Raw genomic sequence first — 24,450 nt, forward strand, 5'->3', positions numbered from 1 at the left:
TCGCTTGTTTGTAATGATGAATGTGATCCGCAGAGTCTGACTTACCGTCATACACGGTAAACGTTGGTGCTTTAAACTTTTTTAACAGTGCAACCCTTGCAATGCGTCGTACGAAAGAATCGTGTTTATCCTCTGCATCCAAGCCATCTCCATTTCCTCACCTATGCCGTACATACGAACACCCCTCGAATGAACTGGATACGTCAACTCGCCCCATCTTCCTAGGTTCCTGAGGTAACGAATCAAAAGCACAACTACTATCATGTTTCTGATGCCGACGTCGTCGATCATCCTCAAATCTTTTCTAACGACCGACCCTGGCCATGGCGTAGTGGGGTTCGTTGAGATTTGGCTAATTCAAATATGTAAACGTTCGTTATCAGCCACCTTATCTTCCAGACGTTCGTTTCTTTTGCATGATCCTTGATCGTCCGCATGGTTTCCTGCATCGAGGTCGAAGGCGAAGTTTGAGACACTGGGTCAAAGTTCAGAGCCCTTCGCGCGATGATATTCTCATGACCAAGCATGGTTCTTAGTGTAACATCATCTCGTAGTTTAACATCGTTAGCAACGAGTGAAGGATCATCTGTTAAGTCTGCCATGAACGCGTTTGAGTATTCCCACAGAAGGCGCCAATTGTGGAGAGGTGGTTCGGAAATACCCTTTGGCCCAAGCAAACTCTCTTAATCCTCGAGTTTGTACCTGAAATAAGAATGAACAATCCGGTCAGGGGTGCCGGAATTAACACTCCGATGGGCAAATTAGTATTCCCTCAAGTTTTTCTTATATCTCACGTTATCTTTTTTTCACACATACCTCCCTTTTGGCTGATGCTAATTTTTATATTACTCGCCTGGAACCCACTTTCTTATTGTGGACACCCCACCCTCACAACTGGGCCCCGTCATTCCGTAGGATTTATGGCCTATTTAGCCCGAAAGGTAGGTTCCAGTCCGCCACGGCCTACCCACTTCACTCATCTTCTCGACAATCTTATCCCAAGGGTAAAGCCTTTATGAGTCGACTTATACGCGACTCCTATTTATATACAACATCTCAAACTCGGCCAACACAAATACATATTGTGATTTCAATCGTATCATTCAGCTCATATCTAGTATTACAACACAACTTTGGGCTCCACGACATACTCTTCAATTCACAATCAATCTTAACATTACAAATTTGGAAATGAAAATAGATATTCAATCACTACAACAATTTAGGGTTAGTCTTTTCTCATATTGAAATCCCAACATGGGACAACTTGAGGGCCTATAGAGCTTACCAAGAGTCCCGTTTCAATATTCCGAACTGTTCATTTTGTAAATTAGTTCGATCCAATATTCATAACTTTTTCATTGTACTATATTTGTCATTGAAAAAATGGACAACAAATATATTTTTGAAATAGATTATTCACTTTTTTAGAGATAAATGTTATAAATTAAGGAAGTTACAATTATTGAATTGACCTAAATTTTGTCATTAATATTATACATTGAGAGCTCTACAAAATGAATGATTCGAATCATCGAAATGGGACTTGTGGTGGGCCCTATAGGCCTCTCAAGTTCTCCTATGCTGAGATTTCAACATGAAAGAAGTCCAACCCTTTGAGATTTGCTTAATTTAACTTTTTTACTTTCTATAAAAAAAATAAAAAAATATGTAAAAATATAAAGAGAATGGTCTGACAATTTATAGTGACTTTTTAACTAAAAATCACATTTCGAAAGGAACAAACATACCAATGCTTGTTTTGAGAAATAAGTTAGAAACTATTTTTTTGGCTTTTTAGTATTTTTCTTTACAAAAATGTGAAAAAAAAAAATAGAGAAGTGATGTGACCAAAAGAAGTTAAAAGCCAAAAAGTAGCTTTTAATCTCTTTACCGAAAGACACCATCGTCACATCATTCTCTCTGTTTATGAATTTTTCTCTTAGCTACCGATTATATGAAAAGATTGAAATAGCAAACTCCTAATCAACCTAAACTCTTACATGGATGAGAACCATTAAAAGAATTTTAAAAAATAAAAATAAAATTCACTACCTTACAATATTCAAATTTTAATTATCTTTCTTCAAATTTTTTTTCCATTTATTATGTTGATTCCAACTATTCAAAATAGTCATTGAGGAAAAATTTTGGACCAATTGTCCTCCTAGAAAGAATTCAATGTTTGGATGCCAAAAAAAAATAGCACTAGGGAATTTTTGAAGAGTAGAAATTACAAAGATCTAAGAAATATAACTTGATTTGATTAAATTGTCGACAGAAGTCTTATAACTACCCATGTCATGCAATTTCATTTAAACTTAATCCTCTTTATTTTTCATGATACTTTCATATTTGATGGAATTTAAGGCTTGAATTGGTTTGATACTTTCATGTTTGTGTTGAAACTTAATCAATTTTAACTTTTTTGTGTCCTATAATATTTTAATTTTACATGACAAAATAGTTAATTTAAAAAAATTATGAAATTTATCAGTTTGAGGAGTATGATAAATTGTGATTGGGTATGGTGTATGACCATGTAACCCCATAATCAACCAAAAAAATTTCGTCTATTTGTTTGACTTAATCATTATCTAACCTTAAGCTTTTCCTTCAATATTGGAGTTTAGAGGGGGAAAAAAATAAAAAAATGAAGATGAGCAAAAGAATAGAAGATAAACAAAACAAATAGTAGAGGGAACATGAAAAAGAAAAAATAAAAAAAAACAACTTATTAGACAAAATAGAAGTAAATCGCAACATCTAGAATCCCATAAATATATTTTTAATTCCCAAAATTACCCTGCACAAATAGGCAATTCTTAACCAAAACAACAGGCTAAAATCAACTTTCACAAGTGAGAAATTACTTTTCATCCAATCTAAAAATACTGCTCACTATATATTGTATGGGGATATATATATATTGAAAGGATAAATTAAATTCAAAAAACAACCTAACAAACAACTTGGTTCCCAAAAAAAACCTAACTAACTCAATCAATCTGAATCACTGCCTCTACTTCCCTCATTCTTGCCGTCTTCCGCTGCTTTAACTAATTTGTCAATTTGAGCCTTGATCTGTTTTAGTAACTTATCCATCCCATTTGATGGTGGTGGTTCTTCGTCCAAAACACCGCTTTGGGATCCTTCCTTAGCATGCAAAAAAAACCTGAATGCCTTGTAGGCATACTCAACTGCCGTAACTTGAATGACCATTGTTGATATGATTTTCAGATACTTGTTTAACTCTCTATCCTCCTCTATTTCGGCAATCTCTTTCCCTTCTTCTCAGCTTGAGCCCCCAACTGCATAATGTCTTGACTGGAGAGTCGAAAAACTACCAACAGGTTCGTCAATGGCCAATAATAAGGAATGGGGTACTTTTGAACCTCCATAACCACTGTGCTTTAATCTTCTTTTGATTCAACAATAATCATGAACCAACTCATCAGCAGTTCATCGGCTACGATTTTAGAATCAAAACCTGCAAAACAAAAAACCAACAATAATAATAGGATAAATGAACTATTGAATAAAATACAAGAACAATTGGCAAAATTTGCTCATAATAATAAAATAATTTTTTTTATACCTTCGCATTGACCAGCGTCCAATTTCACCTTACGTCCTTTCAGCAAATACTCAAAAGCACTGTGCACTCCTTCCCTTGCCATTTTTCTACACAAAAAACAGAAAAACAAAAACAAATATGAAATATATAATAAGCAATCAGAAACCAAACAATGAACCCATTTTGTACATTTTGAGTTACACATATATAGAGAGAGATAAAGCAATAAAAAATTACACAGAAACAAACTTCTAACAATACATTCCAAATCTACATACATGCAAATATATATAGAGAGACATACCTATATATACAGAGAGAGAGATACATATATATAAGCTTCGTTTGGGATGTGGGTTAACCTAGGGCTAAAAAGACTATTTTGTCTTTTTGTGGCTAAAGTAGCCCCCAACCTTACCCAAACCTTCATCCCAAACGGCTACATAGAGAGATATCAAAAAATACAAAATGAAGAGAAATTAGAACCGAAAAACGAGACGAGAATTTCTAGGTTTGATTTGAGCTGTGTTTTGTGGGTTTCAGCAAGAAAAAATAAAGAGTCCATGACCCAAAAACTGACTAACAAACCCATTTTGTGCATTTCGAGTTATACATTCAAAATGGGTTTGTTGGTATTTTTTCTTGCTCAAACCCACAAAACCCAGTTCAAATCAAACCCAAAAAATCTTGTCTTCATTTCCTGGTTCTAATTTCTCTTCATTTTGTTTTTTTTTTTTTTTTATCTCTCTATATAGTCGTTTGGGATGAAGGTTAGGATGAAGTTGGGGGCTACTTTAACCACAAAAAGACAAAAGCCTCTTTAGCCCCAGGCTAACCTAACATCCCAAACAAAACCTAAATATATATGTAGGTCTCTATATGTATGTATGTCTCTCTCAATATATATATGCATGTATATAGATTTGGAGTGTATTGTTAGAACTTTATTTCTGTATAATTTTTTCTTGCTCTATCACTCAATATATGTATGTATAACTCGAAATGTACAAAATGGGTTCGTTGGTTGGTTTCTGAGTCTTTGATTGCTTAGAACTTTCATATTTGTTTTTTTTTTTTTTTTTGTGTAGAAAAATCGCAAGGGAGAGAGTGCTAAGTGCTTTTGAGTATTTGTTGGAAGGACGGAAGGTGATATTGAACGCTGATCAACGGAAGGGTATAAAAAAAAATTATTTTATTATTATGGACAAATTTTGCCATTAGTTCCTGTATTTTCTTCAACAGTTCATTTATCCTATTATTATTGTTGATTCTTTATTTTTCTTTTTGCTTTTGATAAGTGTTTTTTGTTTTGCAGGTTTTGATCCGAGAATCATAACCAATGAACTGCTAAAGAGATGGTCCATGACTATTGTTGAATCAAAAGAAAATGAAAGCAGTGGATATGAAGATTCAGAAGTACACCATTCCCTACCGTTGGCCATTGAAGAACCTGTCGGTAATTTTTCGATTATTCAGTCAAGACATTATGTAGTTGGGGGCTCAAGCTGAGAAGAATGACAAAGAGATTGTCGAAATAGAGGAGAATAAAGGGTTAAACAAGTATCTGAAAATCATATCAACAATGGTCAATCAGATTACGACAGTTGAGTATGCTTACAAGACATTCAGAATTTTTTACATACTGACGAAGGATCCCAAAGCGGTGTTTTGGACAAAGAACCACCACCATCCAATGGGAGACATAAGTTACTAAAAGAGATCAAGGCTCAACTTGACAAACTAGTTAAAGCTGCGGAAGATAGCAAAAATGAGAGAAGCAGCGGCAGTGATTCTGATCGACTAAGTTGTTAGTTGAGTTTTTTTTTGGGAAACGAAGTTGTTAGTTAGGTTGTTTTTTTAATTTAATCCTATCAAAATAGGTATATAAATACATATATATATATATCCCCATACAATATATAGTGAACAGTATTTTTAGACTTGGGAAGAACAATAATTTCTCACCTGTGTGAAAGTCAATTTTAGCCTGTTGTTTTGGTTAAGAATTGTCTACTTGTGTAGGTAGTTTTGGAAATAAAAGATATATTTATGGGATTCTAGATGTTATGGTTTACTTCTGTTCTGTCTATTAAGTTTTTTTCTTTTTCTTTTTCATGTCGCTCTCCACTATTTGTTCTGCTTATCTTCTATTCTTTTGCTCATCTTCATTTTTTTCTTTTTTTTTTCCTTCTAAAGGTATTTGTAACTTTTATCTCCATAATTAAAGGAAAATATTAAAGTAGACAATGATAAACCCAAACAAATGGACAAAAAATTATTGGTTGATTCTGGGGCACTACGTGGTCCTATACCAATCACAATTTACCATGCCCCTCATACTAATAAATTTCATAATTTTTTTAAATTAACTATTTTATCATGTAAAAATAAAATCTTATAGGACACAAAAAAGTTAACAAGTTAAAATTGATTAAGTTTTGACACAAACATGAAAGTATCAAACCAAACCAAACTAAATTAAGTCTTAAATCCCATCACATATGAAAGTATCAAGTCTTAACAACTAGGTTGCGGATACTTTAAGTAGGAAGGTAGTTAAAGAATATGTGGTTGCCATTACTACAGTTGAGTCAGATCTGTTGGACAGAGTTTGAGAAAATGCTGTTGGGGATGCCGCTTATGAGAAGGTGGTATAGCAAGTGAAAGAGGGGATTGTCGGCAGATATTGATTGGAAGATGACATTCTCCATGTCAAAGGAGATAGGTTGTTTGTCCCTAACAATTGAGGACTTAAACAGGAGTTACTTCGAAAAACACATGATTCGGAATGGGCTGGACACCCGAGGGTAAAACAAATGTTGGCTCTTCTATCTCATTTGTACTATTGGACAGTATGCGTTCTACATTTGCTGATGTTAATCGTTTCTCAAAATATACCGTCTTTATTCCTACACCACATGCATGTCCAACTGACATGGCTACAAAGTTGTTTTTCAAACATGTGGTAAAGCATTTTAGGCTGCTAGAGGACATTGTGAGTGATCGGGATACTCGCTTTACCGAATGATTTTGGATAGTGTTGTTTGGGTTAATGGAGTCAAAATTAAAATTTGTCACAACAAACCACCCACAGACAGATGGGCAGACTAAACGCATGAATGCTTTACTTGAGGAATATTTGAGGCACTGTGTCACAAGTCAAAGAAATTGGATGGACCTACTTGATAGTGCACAACTCTGCCACAACATGCATTGGTCCTCAGCAACCAACCTTAGTCCATTTGAGTTGGCTATTGGATATCAGTCCTTCACTCCTCATGAGGCGGCTAAACAAAAAAAGGGAGATGTTGTCCCGCAGCTTATCGTTTTGCACGTGCCAAGCAAGGGTTGCTAGAAGAGACACAAGATAGTTCTAAAGCCTCTCGTCGCATGAAGAAATATGCTAACAAGGGAAGAAGACCACTTAAGTTCCAAGTACGAGATAAGGTATTGCTGAAACTTACTCCCCAAATTTGGAAGATCAGTAGCAAAACTGTTCTTCGTGGTCTCATTCCTAAGTATGACGGTCCTTTTGAAGTGATGAAAAGGGTTGGTGCAGCAGTGGCTTATAGACTTATACTACCTAATAGGCTGAAAATTCACCCAACATTTCATGTGAGTTTCCTAAAACCTTATCATGAAGACATGGTGAACATTGAGAGGAAGCAAACAAAGAGAGCTCCACTGGTGGTCCGAAAACAGCTTGACGAGGAGGTTAGAGGGATTCTTGATCACAAGACGGAGGGCATGAGCAAAAAGGACAGGTGAACCCTTTACTTCGTGAAATGGAAAGGTCTGCCTGATTCTGATGCAAGTTGGGAGAAGGATTTCACTCTGTGGCAATTTGAGAAGCAAGTAGTTGAGTAATTGAAGACCCTACCAACAAGCATGTTGGCTTCTTCTGGTAGGGGTGGTCTGTTAGCACCTTGACATTCGGGAACTGGCGGCCTGGCATTTGGTGGCATCTTGCAACTATGTTAGCTTTGGACCAAGGCATAAGGGAGGCATGCAAATGTTGACAAGGTTGGCAAAGACTTGTGTCGTTCGGTGGCGACACTCAACCCTTGGCCAAAGTGTGGGTAGCACATGCAAGGCATTAATATGACCTGAATGTTGGCTGCTGCACACTTGGGGGATGGACACAATCAGATGGCTTGGTTTGGGCTGAACCAAGGCCAGCACATGTGCAATTTGGATTTGTCCAAGGCACAGACAAGGCAACATGATTATTGGGGCGGTTATGAGCAGTTATGCAAGGCCAAAGAATTCTAATAACGACAGTTATTGGCAGTTGCATGACTACGTTGTCATGCTGGCAAGGGACGAGGAAGGCTAAAAGATAGGAGCAGTTAGTGGCAGTTAATTCTGTAGGCTTTGTTTCAGATCTGTCCTAACCCTTTGGCAGTTTGAATTTCAAATTTAACTGATTGTTCTATTTATGGGCATGCCATGGTTATTTGAAAATGGTCAAGTAGTAAAGTGTCATTGGCTATCCTTTGTATTATTGTTGGTGCAATAAAAAGGTTGGGTTTACCCGTAAACATGGCTGTGTTTGTGCATTCTATATTACTCGTCTAAAACCTCATATTGTGTGTGTGTGTGTGTGTGTGTGTGTGTGGATTGATTGGCTAGCTAAGTGTGCTGAAACTTAGTGCCATCACAGGAAAAATTTCAGTCTGAAAATTGACCCTATGACACTTACCATCTTCGATTTAAAGCAGTGTGTGATATTTAACTTGAGGCGCAGTTTACTTTTCTTCCCCCAAAATAGTTTACTTTTCTTCTCCTTTTTGGGGGACTTCTTGTCCTTCAACTCTCTAGTAATCCTTTTCTTTTTTAAAATTATCCACTTTTTGTTGCAAATAAAAAATGTAATAATAAAATGTAAAATCAACCTTAATAATAAATTTTATTTCCAAAAACAAACATGATATGTTCAAGCATATTTGAGGATCCAACACAACAGAGAAACTACTGCTCACCCTTGTTGAAGTCAGGACAACCTTCAAGCCTCAGTTCCAAATAAAAATCACAATTGCTCAATCTATTGGTCTCGCACTGCTGAGTAGAAAAAAGAAAAATATGCCTCATGAGTAAGACTAGTCATTCTAACATGCCTAATAATGTGGATACAAAATAATTTCTCACAAAAAAAAAATCAGTAAGAACATTACTTTCCACTGAACAATACGAATCCTCCAAAAAACTGGCAATACGTTAATATATCATTTGTTTAACTATTTTAAATGCTTCTATAAAATTGAAAAAGTGTGCCTCTTTGTAGAGCCTCACAAGACGCTTGCATTCATCACGCTTCGCTAACAGTTCATAATCATATTTTTCTCCAAAAAGCTTCAAGCCGCTTAAAAGTGCAGTCCTTAACGTCGAATCTTTTGTAGTTACAAGGAAAATGAAAGAGAAAGTGTCAATTGAGCTAGTGTCTTTACTTCCCTAAACAGTGAACACTAACTTATGAAAAACTTACATCTACTATATCATTGGTCAAACAAATGTTCAGAGCCAATTTATTGATTATTTGTTAATTTTATTAATTCTTCTGATTGCTTTGAATAGCTATTATGCAGTAATAGTAAAATTTAACCAAACCTCCAAGTTGTCCAATCTCCGTGCAAAGTGGTCCTATACCCCATTTAATTACAATAATAATCAAACTAAAAAGTTGAACTCCTGCTTCCATCAAGGGTATTTTTTTCATTCAAATTTTGCCATAAGGAGATGTTTTACAAATAACATAGATGAATGTGAAGTGGAAAAAATAATACCAATTAGTTAAGGACTCAAAAAAGATATAGAATAAAAAAGTTCAATAAAATAAATTGATATGAAAATATAGTAGATATACTTACCAGTATCACCCCTGGAACTTGAAGAAGTCCCAAAGGCCATTCCTGCCAATTGACACAAACCAAATCAAACAATTATAGAAATAAATGAAAATCAACAACCATATAAATTAGTTCCCAATATATATAATGCTAGCATTTGAGCCCACATAATCCGTGTGCTATTATTTTTTGAAATCGAGAAGAGATTTGATGGTTGAAACAGTGAAGAGTTTCTTTTTTGAACATGGGTATGGGCATGCTATTACATATTTGTCCCTTTTTGTGGTAAAGGAACACAAACAAAAAACCATCTCACGCACAGGTGTTTTGGGGTAAAAAATTGTTGTGACACTACACTAAGTCAAGTAGTCGTATATAACAATAGTATAGATGTTCATCTTTCAGTCCCATTGCCGATAATACAGAATGAAGTGAGTTTTATACTCCTAGGGTTAGGGGCACCAGTGGTGTAGTTGAAAGATATATTTCTCATAAGCAGGATAAACACACACACAGATTGAAAAAAAGAAAAAGAAAAGAAAAGATGTGAGAAGCTCGGTAAGCAGATTTGCTGATCGAAATAAACAACAAGCGGCCAGTAAAACTTCTCTGATTGAATCTCTTGTATGTAGCTACAGCCACTTTGGCAATTCAAGATCAAGGATATTCAACAACCCTTGCTCTTGGTACATGTAGCTTTTTCTCAACTCAAATACAAGCTTAAACCAACAAAATCACAAATCCATGTAAAAATCAAGGGAGGTTTTGATTTTGAAAGGAGAAATGTAGATCGAGAGAGAGAAAAGTAGATCGAGAGAGAAATTTGTTAAACACAGAGTCTCAGTCTCAGCCATGTAAAACATGAACGAGAATAGTAATTTGAAACTTGAAACCCTAACTATCAGTATTTGAAACCCTAACTATCACTATCAGTATCGTAAGATGTTTATATAGTGTTTGATAAAATGATCCCTGCCGCACATCTTGATAGCATACCCTGTTTGGTTTTTAATTTTTAAAAATAATTTTTAATTTGTATTTGTATATTTTTAATGATTTTTTTATGGGCTCTTTTTTGATAAATCCTATTTGTAACTGTTTTATTCCATAAAACCCAAACTATTTCTGAATATTCCATTAGGTCCATTAATTGTAAAAGGACGAAATACCCCTCCTTCGCCTCTCCCGCGTGTAGTCGATTCTACGAAAACCCATTCCCATTCCAACTATTCAATCTACAAAATTTCCAAAACAAAAACTGAATCAGGAAACCAGATTCACATCGCCTCCAGTAACTCTAGATTCACATCGTCCAATCAACATCGTCATCGTCCACTGTCGACCCCAGATTCCTCTTCATCTCACTGCTGCAAAGGTTCACATCGGAAGGAGGGTGCTTCTTCGTCGTTGGATTGAGTTTATTTCATCCATTGAGAGTGACCATACCCACCCACCATGAGGAACAAAAGTAAGCAATACCATTCCCCCTTCTGCTTTTCAATCATAATGTGATCACCGATGTATACATCCATCTTCTGGTTTTCAGATTTGAATTTATAAACATAGATGTTTTCGGAATTGATTTTGTAAACACAGATGATGTGAAATTTCCATTAGTGTTGATTACTGGGTAAACTTACATTAGTAGACACTGATGTGAACATTCACATCAGTGTATAATGATCTGAACATTCCTATTAGTATTGATTACTGGGTGAACTTACATTAGTAGATACTGATGTGAACATTCACATCAGTGTATAATGATGTAAATGTTCACATTACTGTCACTGTTGATATTGTTGATTGCTGATGTCCACAGAACCTCCAACCTTCACTCAACAATGTGATGGAATATGATGTAAATATTCACATTGTCACATCAATGTCATACTTGTTTGTGTTGTTGGGTGTTGTTTGGTGCTGTTGGTTCCACCCAATGATTTTTAGCAAATGATAACATAATGTGATCACCCATATAAACATTTACATTGCCCTGTAACTGTTGTTGTTTTCGTAATTGATTTTGTAAACACAGATGACGTGAACATTCACATTATTGTTGATTATTGGCTAAACTTACATTACTAGACACTGATGTGAATTGTCACTGTTGATATTGTTGATTGTTGATGTCCACAGAACCTCCAATCTTCACTCAACAATGTGATGGAATATGATGTAAATATTCACATTGTCACATCAATGTCATACTTGTTTGTGTTGTTGGGTGTTGTTTGGTGCTGTTGGTTCCACCCTTTGATTTTCAGCCAATGATAACATAATGTGATCACCCATGTAAACATTTACGTTGCCCTACAACTTTTGTTGTTTTTGTAATTGATTTTGTAAACACAGATGATGTGAACATTCACATTAGTGTTGATTACTGGCTAAACTTACATTACTAGACACTGATGTAAACATTCACATCAGTGTATAACGATGTGAATGTTCACATTACTGTCACTATTGATATTGTTTTGTGTTGATGTCTACAGAACCTCCAAACTTCACTCAACAATGTTTAGTATTGTTGATTACTGGCTAAACTTACATTACTAGACACTGATGTAAACATTCACATCAGTGTATAACGATGTGAATGTTCACATTACTGTCACTGTTGATATTGTTGATTGTTGATGTCTACAGAACCTCCAAACTTCACTCAACAATGTGATGAAATATGATGTAAATATTCACATTGTCACATCAATGTCATACTTGTTTGTGTTGTTGGGTGTTGTTGGGTATTGTTTGGTGCTGTTGGTTCCACCCAATGATTTTTAGCAAATGATAACATAATGTAATCACCCAACCTTCACTCAACAATGTGATGGAATATTTACAGGGCAATGTAAATGTTTACATGGGTGATCACATTATGTTATCATTGGCTGAAAATCAAAGGGTGTAACCAACAGTACAAACAACACCCAACAACACAAACAAATATGACATTGATGTGACAATGTGAATATTTACATCATATTCCATCACATTGTTGAGTGAAGATTGGGGGTTCTGTGGACATCAACAATCAACAATATCAACAGCGACAGTAATGTGAACATTCACATCGTTATACACTGATGTGAATGTTCACATCAGTGTCTAGTAATGTAAGTTTAGCTAGTAATCAACAATAATGTGAATGTTCACATCATCTATGTTTACAAAATCAATTACGAAAACAACAACAGTTACAGGGCAATGTAAATGTTTATATGGGTGATTACATTATGTTATCATTTGCTAAAAATCATTGGGTGGAACCAACAGCACCAAACAATACCCAACAACACCCAACAACACAAACAAGTATGACATTGATGTGACAATGTGAATATTTACATCATATTTCATCACATTGTTGAGTGAAGTTTGGAGGTTCTGTAGACATCAACAATCAACAATATCAACAGTGACAGTAATGTGAACATTCACATCGTTATACACTGATGTGAATGTTTACATCAGTGTCTAGTAATGTAAGTTTAGCCAGTAATCAACACTAATGTGAATGTTCACATCATCTGTGTTTACAAAATCAATTACAAAAACAACAAAAGTTGTAGGGCAACGTAAATGTTTACATGGGTGATCACATTATGTTATCATTGGCTGAAAATCAAAGGGTGGAACCAACAGCACCAAACAACACCCAACAACACAAACAAGTATGACATTGATGTGACAATGTGAATATTTACATCATATTCCATCACATTGTTGAGTGAAGATTGGAGGTTCTGTGGACATCAACAATCAACAATATCAACAGTGACAATTCACATCAGTGTCTAGTAATGTAAGTTTAGCCAATAATCAACAATAATGTGAATGTTCACGTCATCTGTGTTTACAAAATCAATTACGAAAACAACAACAGTTACAGGGCAATGTAAATGTTTATATGGGTGATCACATTATGTTATCATTTGCTAAAAATCATTGGGTGGAACCAACAGCACCAAACAACACCCAACAACACAAACAAGTATGACATTGATGTGACAATGTGAATATTTACATCATATTCAATCATAATGTGATCACCGATGTATACATCCATCTTCTGGTTTTCAGATTTGAATTTATAAACATAGATGTTTTCGGAATTGATTTTGTAAACACAGATGATGTGAAATTTCCATTAGTGTTGATTACTGGGTAAACTTACATTAGTAGACACTGATGTGAACATTCACATCAGTGTATAATGATCTGAACATTCCTATTAGTATTGATTACTGGGTGAACTTACATTAGTAGATACTGATGTGAACATTCACATCAGTGTATAATGATGTAAATGTTCACATTACTGTCACTGTTGATATTGTTGATTGCTGATGTCCACAGAACCTCCAACCTTCACTCAACAATGTGATGGAATATGATATAAATATTCACATTGTCACATCAATGTCATACTTGTTTGTGTTGTTGGGTGTTGTTTGGTGCTGTTGGTTCCACCCAATGATTTTTAGCAAATGATAACATAATGTGATCACCCATATAAACATTTACATTGCCCTGTAACTGTTGTTGTTTTCGTAATTGATTTTGTAAACACAGATGACGTGAACATTCACATTATTGTTGATTATTGGCTAAACTTACATTACTAGACACTGATGTGAATTGTCACTGTTGATATTGTTGATTGTTGATGTCCACAGAACCTCCAATCTTCACTCAACAATGTGATGGAATATGATGTAAATATTCACATTGTCACATCAATGTCATACTTGTTTGTGTTGTTGGGTGTTGTTTGGTGCTGTTGGTTCCACCCTTTGATTTTCAGCCAATGATAACATAATGTGATCACCCATGTAAACATTTACGTTGCCCTAGAACTTTTGTTGTTTTTGTAATTGATTTTGTAAACACAGATGATGTGAACATTCACATTAGTGTTGATTACTGGCTGAACTTACATTACTAGACACTGATGTAAACATTCACATCAGTGTATAACGATGTGAATGTTCACATTACTGTCACTGTTGATATTGTTGATTGTTGATGTCTACAGAACCTCCAAACTTCACTCAACAATGTGATGAAATATGATGTAAATATTCACATTGTCACATCAATGTCATACTTGTTTGTGTTGTTGGGTGTTGTTGGGTATTGTTTGGTGCTGTTGGTTCCACCCAATGATTTTTAGCAAATGATAACATAATGTAATCACCCATATAAACATTTACATTGCCCTGTAACTGTTGTTGTTTTCGTAATTGATTTTGTAAACATAGATGATGTGAACATTCACATTATTGTTGATTACTAGCTAAACTTACATTACTAGACACTGATGTGAACATTCACATCAGTGTATAATGATGTAAATGTTCACATTACTGTCGCTGTTGATATTGTTGATTGCTGATGTCCACAGAACATCCAACCTTCACTCAACAATGTGATGGAATATGATATAAATATTCACATTGTCACATCAATGTCATACTTGTTTGTGTTGTTGGGTGTTGTTTGGTGCTGTTGGTTCCACCCAATGATTTTTAGCAAATGATAACATAATGTGATCACCCATATAAACATTTACATTGCCCTGTAACTGTTGTTGTTTTCGTAATTGATTTTGTAAACACAGATGACGTGAACATTCACATTATTGTTGATTATTGGCTAAACTTACATTACTAGACACTGATGTGAATTGTCACTGTTGATATTGTTGATTGTTGATGTCCACAGAACCTCCAATCTTCACTCAACAATGTGATGGAATATGATGTAAATATTCACATTGTCACATCAATGTCATACTTGTTTGTGTTGTTGGGTGTTGTTTGGTGCTGTTGGTTCCACCCTTTGATTTTCAGCCAATGATAACATAATGTGATCACCCATGTAAACATTTACGTTGCCCTACAACTTTTGTTGTTTTTGTAATTGATTTTGTAAACACAGATGATGTGAACATTCACATTAGTGTTGATTACTGGCTAAACTTACATTACTAGACACTGATGTAAACATTCACATCAGTGTATAACGATGTGAATGTTCACATTACTGTCACTGTTGATATTGTTGATTGTTGATGTCTACAGAACCTCCAAACTTCACTCAACAATGTGATGAAATATGATGTAAATATTCACATTGTCACATCAATGTCATACTTGTTTGTGTTGTTGGGTGTTGTTGGGTATTGTTTGGTGCTGTTGGTTCCACCCAATGATTTTTAGCAAATGATAACATAATGTAATCACCCATATAAACATTTACATTGCCCTGTAACTGTTGTTGTTTTCGTAATTGATTTTGTAAACATAGATGATGTGAACATTCACATTATTGTTGATTACTAGCTAAACTTACATTACTAGACACTGATGTGAACATTCACATCAGTGTATAACGATGTAAATGTTCACATTACTGTCGCTGTTGATATTGTTGATTGCTGATGTCCACAGAACCTCCAACCTTCACTCAACAATGTGATGGAATATGATCTAAATATTCACATTGTCACATCAATGTCATACTTGTTTGTGTTGTTGGGTGTTGTTTGGTGCTGTTGGTTCCACCCAATGATTTTTAGCAAATGATAACATAATGTGATCACCCATATAAACATTTACATTGCCCTGTAACTGTTGTTGTTTTCGTAATTGATTTTGTAAACACAGATGACGTGAACATTCACATTATTGTTGATTATTGGCTAAACTTACATTACTAGACACTGATGTGAATTGTCACTGTTGATATTGTTGATTGTTGATGTCCACAGAACCTCCAATCTTCACTCAACAATGTGATGGAATATGATGTAAATATTCACATTGTCACATCAATGTCATACTTGTTTGTGTTGTTGGGTGTTGTTTGGTGCTGTTGGTTCCACCCTTTGATTTTCAGCCAATGATAACATAATGTGATCACCCATGTAAACATTTACGTTGCCCTACAACTTTTGTTGTTTTTGTAATTGATTTTGTAAACACAGATGATGTGAACATTCACATTAGTGTTGATTACTGGCTAAACTTACATTACTAGACACTGATGTAAACATTCACATCAGTGTATAACGATGTGAATGTTCACATTACTGTCACTGTTGATATTGTTGATTGTTGATGTCTACAGAACCTCCAAACTTCACTCAACAATGTGATGAAATATGATGTAAATATTCACATTGTCACATCAATGTCATACTTGTTTGTGTTGTTGGGTGTTGTTGGGTATTGTTTGGTGCTGTTGGTTCCACCCAATGATTTTTAGCAAATGATAACATAATGTAATCACCCATATAAACATTTACATTGCCCTGTAACTGTTGTTGTTTTCGTAATTGATTTTGTAAACATAGATGATGTGAACATTCACATTATTGTTGATTACTAGCTAAACTTACATTACTAGACACTGATGTGAACATTCACATCAGTGTATAACGATGTGAATGTTCACATTACTGTCGCTGTTGATATTGTTGATTGTTGATGTCCACAGAACCCCCAATCTTCACTCAACAATGTGATGGAATATGATGTAAATATTCACATTGTCACATCAATGTCATATTTGTTTGTGTTGTTGGGTGTTGTTTGTACTGTTGGTTACACCCTTTGATTTTCAGCCAATGATAACATAATGTGATCACCCATGTAAACATTTACATTGCCCTATAACTTTTGATGTTTTCGTAATTGATTTTGCAAACACAGATGATGTAAACATCCACAGTACTATACTGGGTAAACTAACATTAGTATACACTGATGTAAACATTTACATCAGTGTACAATGATGTGAATGCTGAGATTACCGTCACTGTTGATTGTTGAATGTTGTTTAGTGCTTTTGGTTCCATCCTCTATTTTTCAGCCAATTAAATGTTCTTATTTGAATACCCAGGTCTTCCCATAGATTTTATGGCAAGCGAAAGAGAGACGAATCCCGTGCCAAAGCCAAATAAGAGACTCATTACATCATGAGGGCGCATGTATACCGTAAAGACATTGTTGCCAGCCTGGATCGCTTTAAATGGTGTCAAATAAGAGTCTCATTAGTACACATTTTTTTGAACCACAGAAAGACAGTGCAATGTGAAAACCTATAGGTGGGGGGTGTCCACCTATCACTGTTACCCAAATCTGTTATCCACATTGAAGACAATTTAGTGTCAATAGGTTTTACATATTGGAGCAGACTAGCTTAATTGTAAATCAAGTCCATATAACTGCTTGTACAGATATTTTTCAGTTAATATATGTATATGAATTTTCAGGGCTATTTTGCGTTGGTCATGCACATTGAGATTGTATTTTTTTTTTTTCTGACACATGACATGATGTGAATGTTCATATCACAGAATGATCGTACACTTTCTTATGTTTTAAACCATACTACATGGATATGAATATTGTTTAAAGTGTTCGTGTAACACAATATAACAGGTGTGAATATGATATTTCTTAACACAAGTCAATATTCATATCTATTAATTTGATGATGTGAATATTCACATCACAGCTTCTGGTTATTTGAATGACAACAACGATGTCATGAATATTCACATCTTCTGAGTTGATGATGTGAATGGTTACATTGATGTAAACGTTCATGTCATCTACTTTGATGTTGTTAACAGTAACAAGAAAGTGAACATTCACACCACAAAAATGTTTAAAATTTCAACTCATGTGCAATTATTCACATAATGTGATTATATTACACAAGTGTGAAAGTTAACATCATGCATTCATCCAAAACACAATAACATAAACATCAGATTGGTACCTTAAAAAATTAAAAACAAAACACAAATCAAATACTAATGCATTAGTATATTTGCCAATGCAACGTAATCTTATTGTAACACAATCTTTGCCAACTGACACAATCTTTGCCAACCGACAGAACAATGAAATAGAACCAGCAGACAACTCCCCCTATTTTTCACACAAACAGTCTACCAAATGCGAATAACACAATGCGTGGGCAGCATTTATTACAGTGGTACTGCAACCATATGTATACACCAACATCATAAAGGTATTCATCTCCTGTAAAAACACAACAACACAACAATCAACAATAATCCAAATCGATATGAAAATTCACATTATGCAAAAATTAGATGAATACATGTACAGTTCAAGTGTTACATCCATAATTCACATTAACAAGATGTGAATATTCGCATTGATATATATACTCTGAATTATATCATCCACACAAAGCCTCATTAAGCAAATATCAAAGTAAAGTGAGAACATCCACATTATTCACATAATATTACCACGATGTAAACATTTACATTGCCACATATACTCTGAATTATATTACCCATACAGAGCCTCATTAAGCAAACATCAAAGTAAAATGCAAACATCCACATTCTTCACGTAACACTAACATGATGTAAACATTCACATTGTTCCACAAACTCTGAACTATAGCAGATCAACATTCAACACTAATCTGATGACCTTCCCTCCACATGACCACGATGTAAACATTCACATTGATTCATAAACTCTGAATTATATCATTCACACAGAGCCTCATTATGGATACATCAAAGTAAAAGGAATATTATAACATTCTTCACATAATCTGAACGACCTCCCCTCCACAGTACCACGTATGATGCATGTAATTGAAAAACCAGAGCATCCGATCCATAGCAATAAAAAAACAGAGCATCTGATCCATCATAGAAATCAAAACATAAAGTGAACATGTATTCATAACCAAAATGATACTAACCTTAATCATGCAATCCTACAATTGTCCAGAAACTCGAAAACAACCACTTTGAAGTAGTTATACTCCAGAAAATGTGAAAATCGAACAATATGAAATTCGTCGTCTTCACTTGAAAATCACCGAACCAGAGCAACAATGAAACCCTAGCACATCAAAGTCTCAGAACGATAGAATGATAGCATGCAAGATAGAAATGTATCCATTTGAATTAGAATGATAAAAACTGTCAAAATTGAATGACGAAATCACAGGAACGTGTTATGTATTAACACAGTGTATATATATATATATATATATATATAAGGGCATAATAGTCCATGTAAAAATATAAAATTAGAAAAATGGACTTTATGGAATAAAAAGAAAAGTATATGGGACTAATCAGGTTATAATATTCCTTTGTGGACTTAATGGGTTATAACAACTCTAAAATGGATTTATTAATAAAAATCCCTTTTTTTAATATTCTAATTTTTTTTTTAATTTGTAGATTCACTTAATTTTAGTATGGGCAAATTACACTAGCTGTCCTCATAATTTGGAACTTGTGTTACTTTGATCTCTAATTTTTTAATTGTAACACATTTGATTCTTAATTTTGAATCTTGTTTTAAATAAGAATAATTGAAAATTCATTGTTCAATTTCAATAGCAAAATGGTCAATTTGATAAAATATAAATTAGTTTGATAAAAATAAATATTTAAAAAATTATTTTTAATTTTTAAAAATTATTTATACCCACTAAAGATAAAATTATATCAAATTGATAAATTTTTTACATATTTATTTATTTTTAACAAATTAATTTTTAATATATGTTTGTATGACAATCATATAATGAGTGGTTGTTTTTATTTTCAATAAATTAGTTTCTATTTTTTCAAAAGTTAAATATAGTGACAACTTTGATATCATTATTAAACCAATCCATTAAATAAAAAAAATCCAAAACTAAAAACATTTCATATGTTCAATATATCGATTACACATTAAAAACTTAATAACCATTATTATATGATAATTATAAAAAAATAATAATATGTTAACAACAAATACAATCATCTATTATATGATAACCATCAAAAAGGATAAAAAAACAAAACAAAAAATATTACATGATCATTATCCAAACACATAATAAAAATTAATTTGGTAAAAATAAATAAATAAATATGTAAAATATTTATCAATTTTACATAATTATATTTGGTGAGTAGAAATAATTTTTAAAAATTCAAAAATATTTTTTTGACATCTAATTTTGTCAAATTAGTTTATTTATTTATTTATCAAATTGACAATTTTTCCTTTAAAATTGAACAACGGTACCTTCAATTGTCCTTATTTGAAACAAGATTTAAAATTTAGGATAAAATGTGTTACAATTGAAAAGTCAATGATCAAAGTGACACGAGTCCCAAATTATAGGGACTGTTATTATAATTTACCCTTTTAGTATACTTAAAAAGTAAAAAAATATTAAAAAATCTTTTAAAAAATCATTAAATACAACAAAATATGAAAATATATATTTTTATATTTTAAAAAAATAGTCTTAATTCAAATTGAATTTTTCATATTTTTTTTTATATTTGATGATTTTTTTTGTTAAAAACAATTCACAAATATTATTTACTTTTTAAATGTATTTAGATAAGGTGTATTTAAAAAATAAAAAATTTCTGTAAAATATTAAAAAAAATCACTGAAAACCAAAAATAGAGAAAATAAAAAAACTCAATTTTCTGAAAAGTGTACTCAATTTTTTTTTTGGAACCAAACATGTGAGGTTTTCGCGTATTTCACAATATTATAAAATATGATTCAATTTTCTATTAAATATATAGGATAAATTATAATTACACCCCCTAAGATTTATTTAAAATACAAATTGCCTCATGTAGTTTAAAAATTACAAATATTTCCTTATCAAAAAATTTTATTTAATAGAAGTAACTGAAAAAATAAATTTCTAACTGTACTTTATACAATAATAAAATTACTTGAATTATTAATTGAATTAAAATTTTGAAATTATTAAAAACTGTAAATTGACTTGATAGTTTATTAATAAACGGTCCATTTGCTATGAAATTAGAAAGTTCAAGGACGAGATGTAATTTTTATAACTACAAAGGACAATTCATATTTTAAATAAATTTTAAAAGGCTTATTTATAATTTACTCAAATATATATGAATGATGATAAGATTTTTGTATAATTGTGATTTTAAATTGAATCAAACTGTGTTGTACTAGTTTAGATTGATTTTGTTCTAAAATTTTTATGATTTAATTAATTTCAAATTTTAAAAAATCAAAAATAATGATTGGGTCTATAGTTTACTCCTAAACTGAACTAATTTGAACCTTGCTCGTGGTTTGGTGTGTAATTTAACCAATATAAATCATACTCACCTTAAGAATGGCGATGGGCCAGGGAGGGGCCGGGGATTACACTCCCCGTCTCCGATCTCCGAAGGCAAAAAAATTCCCGTTCCCGCCCCCGCCCCCAATCCCCAGCGGGGACGCCATTACCCCCTGCTTCCGCCCTCTAACGGAGATCGGGTTTCTCCGACCCCAAAAATCCCCAACTTGTTTGTTTGTTTGTTTTGTTTTGTTTGTTTGTTTGTTTTTTTTTTTTAAAAAAAATTTTGTTCAATACAAAAACAACAACAGAAAAATTTTAATCTGTTGTTTTCAGTATATTTCATCATCATCATCAACAACTTAAAAAATAAAAAAAATCTAAAATTGCTTATCACACATACACATTACACGCGCGCGCGCGCGCACACACACATATATATACATATATATATATATATATATATATATGTTTCTATCATCATCATTACACATATATAGATCTGAGTTATTCTTACAGATCAACTAGCACACCGGCTAGCTCAAGCTGTATGCCGTCGTCTGGGTCAAATTGAAATCCAAATCATCCATCGAAGCTGCAGTGGAGGCCGGACAGAGGCTGTGTTGCGACGGAGAAGGCGATGATGAGTGATGTCGAAATCTGCGGCGGATGACGGGTAGTGTGCTGCAGCCACTACTTCAGCGGATGTGAGAGTGAGGCGACGACGTTGGGGAGTCGAAGAGGAAGCCATGGCGGCAGAGGCGGTGGTGGTGGAGGATCGGCAAATTTGTTCAGGTCTGTTCTAGATGATGATGATGATAAGTGAGAGAATGAGAGAGAGAAATCTGAGTGAGGGATAGAGAGATAAGAGACGTGGTCTGAGACAGAGAGAAGGGATATGAGGGTTTGGTTTATATATATAGAGGGGTAAAATAGTAATTTCACTTCGGGGACAAACGGGGACAGGACTGGAACAATTATTCCCGTCCCTGGCCCGAAACTGATCAACGATTGATTTTTGAATACCATCCTCTCCCCGTTGGGGATATTTTCCAGAAAAAACCCGCTCAAATCGAGGTCGGGGGTCGGGTCCCTATCGGGTCAAGTTCAAATTGCCATCCTTGACTCACCCCTAATTTATTGTACATGAAAAAAAAAAAAAATCGCATGTAAAATTACATCGTGGGCTAATGTTAACGGCTAAAATGCCACAACACACCCTAATTTATTGTACCCAAAACAAAAAAAATAAAATAAAAATTGTTACATGTAAAATTACGTCGCGGGCTAATGTTGACGGCTAAAATGTCACAATATTTTTCTTTCTTTTTTTTTTGAAGAACAAACAAAATTTTTATATAAAAATCTGGATAAATTATAAACACATTCCCTGAGGTTTATTTAAATTACAACTTACCTCCTGTGGTTCTAGAAATTACAATATGCTCCCTAAGGGTTCTAATTTCATAACAAATAGGTCCTTTTATTAATAAATCATCAAGTTAATTAACAGTTTTTAATAATGTTAAAATTTTATTTCAATTAATAATTCAGATAATTTTATTATTGTATAAGTGAACAGTTAGAAATTTCACATTTTCAATTAATTCTGTTAAATAAAAAAATTCTGATAGGGAGGTATTTGTAATTTTTCAAACCACAGAGGACAATTCATATTTTAAACAAATTTCAGATAATGTATTTGTAATTTACCCTAAAAATTTCATACAGAACCATATGTTCTTTTATAATCCTTAAATTTTGGGTCAAAACATTCATTATTGTGACTCATACCATTACATCATTTTAAATGTGTTTTATGTATGTAAATTATGTTCGTAAGAATATTTTTCTTCTTTTAAATTTATATTCAATAGGCCTCTCCATCTCTCATGTTAAATTTGACAAAAACAGCCACTCTAATAACTGAGTCCACATATAATATTTTTTTAATGAAAACAAATAAAATTAAATTACGTCTGCACCATTTTAGCAACATCAAATTATACTATTTTAACCTCAATAAAGTCACCAAAACGACTTTATTTTTTCAAAAAACTTTTTTTTGCTTCGTATTATTTATATTGTCAATCAAAGTCTAATTGTTCTCTCGTTCATATTTAATTTGTTGTATTATGCACAAAAATTACCGTCGGTGCACCATAAAAATGTAAACAAAATAGCAGAAATTAAAATCAATATTTCATAGTAATAACCTTCCCAACCACGTCAAAATTTTCTCCTCTCTTAAAAAATGTTAGGGATAAAAGTGAAAGTAACACCAAACATCTCACTTCTCAAGTATATGAAATGCTACTGATACAAAATCCAGCACATATACATCAGTTAATTCATATATGATACAACAAGGTTTGTGCTGACTAAAGAAGCTTTCAATCCTTCTTGTCTCTTGGTAAAGTAAATATCCTAGAGAAATATTGGGATGTCACAAAAATCATCCTATAGTAGCCGTCTTGCTGATATATGACACTGCTAGCTATGGTAATTAGGGTTTTCTTTTTCCGAATGAGCGGGACACAATCTTCCCTCCAAATTATCCGTTCTTCGCATGATGCCGCTGCTACCTCCACATATAATTTATGCTCCTGATGTAGAATAGAAGGCGCATCAACACACTGCTGGAAATAGGGGATATGGCGATTTTTTTAATGACATTTTTTTAAACGTCACTATTATTAACATTTAACGGTATTTTATAAACACCGCATATTCTTTTAAACAAAACGGTACCGTTTTATAATAGGAGGCTTTTTTAAACGCCTCCAAATGCGGTAGCCACACGTGCCTTTCGAAGCCTCATTTTGAATCTGAGTCCTCTCTCTCAACCCTTATATGCACACATCTCTCTCTCTCTCTCATAAC

The 24,450-nt window shown here is 33.5% G+C and overlaps 2 long non-coding RNA genes, 1 other non-coding gene and 1 pseudogene across 4 annotated transcripts in view; 1 reads left to right on the forward strand and 3 right to left on the reverse strand.

The window, feature by feature from the left end:
* LOC114323137 (polyadenylate-binding protein RBP47B'-like) overlaps positions 1–10,356 on the reverse strand; it is a 56,796-nt pseudogene extending 46,440 nt beyond the window's left edge. The window contains exons 1-2 of the transcript XR_014340847.1: positions 9,445–10,356; positions 8,560–8,638 (exon numbers count right to left, since the gene is read on the reverse strand). The product of XR_014340847.1 is annotated as a polyadenylate-binding protein RBP47B'-like (transcript). The remainder of the gene's footprint in view (positions 1–8,559; positions 8,639–9,444) is intronic.
* LOC145800094 (small nucleolar RNA snoR109) lies at positions 9,966–10,064 on the reverse strand. Its single transcript, XR_014341415.1, has one exon. It is a non-coding gene; the product is annotated as a small nucleolar RNA snoR109 (small nucleolar RNA).
* Positions 10,357–10,526: 170 nt separating the features above from the next.
* LOC145798936 (uncharacterized) lies at positions 10,527–17,718 on the forward strand. Its single transcript, XR_014340849.1, has 2 exons — positions 10,527–10,891; positions 17,341–17,718. It is a non-coding gene; the product is annotated as an uncharacterized LOC145798936 (long non-coding RNA).
* Positions 17,719–18,110: 392 nt separating this feature from the next.
* On the reverse strand, positions 18,111–19,341 carry LOC145798937 (uncharacterized). Its single transcript, XR_014340850.1, has 2 exons — positions 19,198–19,341; positions 18,111–18,491 (listed from the first exon to the last, which is right to left on the reverse strand). It is a non-coding gene; the product is annotated as an uncharacterized LOC145798937 (long non-coding RNA).
* Positions 19,342–24,450: the final 5,109 nt, after the last annotated feature.

Source organism: Camellia sinensis, chromosome 9 (assembly GCF_055761805.1).
Source record: "Camellia sinensis isolate YWXY chromosome 9, ASM5576180v1, whole genome shotgun sequence".
In the NCBI taxonomy this organism is placed as follows: Eukaryota; Viridiplantae; Streptophyta; class Magnoliopsida; order Ericales; family Theaceae; genus Camellia; species Camellia sinensis.